This window comes from Dama dama, chromosome X, assembly GCF_033118175.1.
Source record: "Dama dama isolate Ldn47 chromosome X, ASM3311817v1, whole genome shotgun sequence".
NCBI lineage: Eukaryota > Metazoa > Chordata > Mammalia > Artiodactyla > Cervidae > Dama > Dama dama.
The window spans coordinates 25467541-25471513 of record NC_083714.1 but is presented as its reverse complement, the minus strand read 5'-3'; the positions used below and the strand labels follow the sequence as shown (position 1 = coordinate 25471513).

General features: G+C 36.4%; 1 pseudogene; it reads left to right on the top strand.

Annotated features, from left to right (window-relative positions):
* Positions 1 to 2831: 2831 nt before the first annotated feature.
* Positions 2832 to 3440, top strand: LOC133052578 (required for meiotic nuclear division protein 1 homolog; annotated as a pseudogene).
* Positions 3441 to 3973: the final 533 nt, after the last annotated feature.

Genomic DNA, 3973 nt, shown 5'->3' with positions numbered 1-3973 from the left:
ATATTTCTCCTGGCAATCTTGATTCCAGCTTGTGCTTCATCCAGCCCAGCATTCTGTATTAAATGTTTTGATGGCAGAAAGCACACTGTGAAGCAATTTTTCTCCAATTAAAAAATAATTTTAAGAAATAAATACAAAAAATATTAAATGTTTTGTAAGCTACACACTTATGTACAGTTGCTCCAGCAGCAATTTTGAAAACCAATATGAAATTTTCATGCAAATATATATTAAATTTGAATAAAAATCTCTTGGGAGTAGTTAAATGGAAATATGAGTTCAAATTGAAATTTCCTACACATTCAGACATTTTGAAGGAAAAGTTTGTATATTTTTAAATAAATAATAGTAGGTATCAAATTTCTATGGCAGTTAGATTTCATAAATGTGTTTGAAATGGTGATATAAAAGTTTTATTTTAAAATATTAACAATTCCAATGTTCTGAAATCATAGCCACTGTGAGCTATTTGCATTTGACTAAAATTTTAGTTATCAAAAAGATGGGTTTTTTGGTATGGCACTACACTTCCCCAAAGTGTTAGGTCTCATAATATCTGGGAAAATAATTCAATAGGGTTCTTTATGATTTAGAAGTTTGAGGCTCTGGACTATACCAAACATACTGTGAGTATCATATGGTTACAGAGATTTCTCCCACTTTCACATATGCATTTGCAGTAAGAACATCTCTGTGTTTTCTAAACAATTAGCAACTGAGGTCTATCAAATCTTATTACATTGCCTTTAATGACTGATATGTTATAATATACCAACTCAGAAACAGAAAGACATGGACACATCTCTTTCTCTCTCTTACTGAATGACTAAAGTATGGGATGAAAAACATCAAACTCAACCCTACACCTGGATTAATCTGTATTTCATGAGATATTTCTTCATTAAATGTTCTACTGTTGTTCCATCTCACGTCAATTCAAAATGGTCAAATGATCCAATCCTCTCAGACTAAATATGGGAAAATCAGAGATCAAATGAAAGATAGAGACTTGCTCAAGTCGTATAAGCCACTAAACTTATCAACTATGTTTGTCAGGCAGTCTTAGTGTGGTAGGCTAAATAAATCATCCCCCAAAGATATATTTATTTCCTAATCTTCAAAACCTGCAAATATTATCTTACATGCAACATATAGACTATCACCTTACATAGCAAAAGACATAAAGTAAGTGTTTTGAGAGGAGGTGCTTTATGCTAGATTATCTGGCATGTATGTAAGTGATGGTACGTATGCTTTCAAGATAGAATCAGAGGAAGTTTTGAGAGAAAGAGAGAGAAAGTTAAAGGCAATGTGAAGAGGGAAGCAGAGACTGGATTTTAGTGACCACAAACCAAAGAACACCAAAGAATGCCAGCCAACTATAAGAAATAGGAAGGAATCTCTCCCAGAGTCTCCAGAGAGAGCACAGTCCTATACACACTTTGATTTCAGATTTCTGGCCTCCACAATTGTGAAAAGAATACATTTCTGCTGTTTTAAAATACCACCAAGTTTATGGTAATTTGTTACAATAGCCTCAGGAAATGGATACACCTAGGTATAAAATGATGAACAAGATCCTTGAATCCATGAAGTTTAGTCTCTCAATAAAAAAAAAGTCAGTGGCACTAGAATAAGTAACTCTAAAATAATTTTCACAGCATTAAAATGTCTCAAAAGACAGTTTCCACATGATATATTCTTTTGCCATATCTTGTGGATGTATATGTAAGCCACTGTTAATCGTATATTCCCAGATGTTAAGCTTGAGAAGTAAGGTATGTCAGGAAAGTTTAATGCCAGACTTGTTACTTCTTGCAGCTGCAATGTTGATCGGACCTACTATAAGTTTTCCTTGAAGTAGTTAACACAGAATATATGGCCTTCAATTCATTTATATTTCATATATAATTAGTAACTAGCAAGTAAAAACAAATCAGGTACTTGATAAAAATGAAAAATTATATTTTTGCAGCAGTAAAGAATTTATACTCAAAAGAAGAACAGTTTTATGAATTTGTAATCAAGGATGTGAAATTGCAAAGACAACAGAATTGAGCAGAGTTAATTTGGTGATGGTAACAAATTCACACATTACCAAGATCACCCACTTCCATGTGGGACATGCAACGCCCTGATAAATGTTGCTCTTGGCAAAGCATCATACAAAAAATGACTCTAAAGATCTTTCTTCTCTTGTTGTCATTCGTTATTACTCCTCTGAGGAATGAGTGGCTGTGAAATCAGCACCAGTACAGATAACAGACTCCATTTTCCTACCTGACCTATTTAAAACCATATGTGGGAAAATGCTTTCAAATCTTGCCATTTCCTTTACAAACTGGCACACAGGTATGGCATACGGCTGTGGTCATTACCAGATTGTTACCTTTTTTCCAGAATGGACAGGCAATATGCTCTTAGAGATTATGGCACTGGACATGCCCCCACAAAAAACATGGCTGAATTTCTGTGAAGCAGCATGAGTCTGTGCTTGACAAAATTAAGGAAGCAGGGGAATTTGGAAGTCTTCATTATCAATCAAGAAATATGGGCTGGGGCCCATATTTCTGGGCCGGGATTGGTACCGCCTGCGGGGAGCGCGCCGGGCTGCGGCTGCTGCTCGGTCCGTGGAAGCTTGCGCGCTCTGCGCATCCCTCTTCTGTCCGGCGAGAGGACCTGATGCAATGCACTGCATTTGCAACCGCAGATGAGTAACATCTTGGAAGCCTGTCTCAAGATCTGACGTCCCATGGATACGTCGAAGTGACTAGCTTGCCTCGAGGTACATCTCCTTGAACCAGGGTCCAAATGCAGCAAACATTCTGGTGATGGGTGTGAAAAATTCTGCAAAAGAAGGTGATCCTGGAACAATATTCTTCTTCAGGGAAGGAGCTGCTGTGTTATGGAATGTGAAAGACCAAACTATGAAGCATGTGATGCAAGTTCTAGAAAAACATGCAATTCAGCCCTATGAAATTGTATTGGTTCACTGGAAAAATGAAGAGCTTAACTACACAAAAGTAGAGTGGTAGTCAAAACTTCACAGAGGGGAAATCCGGTTAAATTCAGAGCTGGATTTAGATGACACCATTCTGGAGAAATTTGCTTTCTCAAATGCCCTTTGCCTCTCAGTGAAACTTGCTATCTGGGAAGCATCACTGGATAAATTTGTTGAATCTATTCAGTCGATTTCAGAGGCTTTAAAAGCTGGGAAGAAAGTGAAACTATCTCATGAAGAAGTTATGCAGAAAATGGCTGAACTCTTTGCCCTAAGACACCGTATAAACTTGAGTACAGACTTCTTGATCACCCCTGATTTCTACTGGGACAGAGAAAATCTGGAAGAACTTTATGATAAAACTTGTCAGTTCCTCAGCATTACTCGTAGAGTCAAGGTACTGTTTGAACTGGGACGAGTATTTTTTCTGATTAAGTGATGACCAAAGGAAAAGTATTGTTGCAAGAGATATTCGAGTTCTACAATCAAAAATTAAGTGTTCATCTGCTAAGATATCTTTTAACAGGTATCTTTTCTTAAATCGAGGAATTGTTACAATGATCTTTTTCAGTTTCTAGTATTGCTGCTTGAATAAAAACTATGAAGAACCCAGTGGGAAAAAAAAGAAATATGTATTAACATCAACTATGTGACCAGCACTGCTCTAGGTACAACGGACACAGTAGTAGATACAAGAGACAATTATTAACTTTATAGAAGCTTACATAGAAGCTTAGTGAATTACAAGAGAAAATAAATAAAATATGGGAAAGGGATGGGGGGGGGGTTACCAGAAGTGCAAGTGATTTGTGATTGTATATAAAGTGATTGGATAGGCTTCATGGGGAAGGAAACTTTGAGAAGAAGAAAAAAAAAGGTTAAAAATGTGAGGGAGTAAAAAAAAAATGTGAGGGAGTAAAACTCATAGATATTGGCAGAAAACACACAACAAGAAGAGGGAACAGAAAGTGC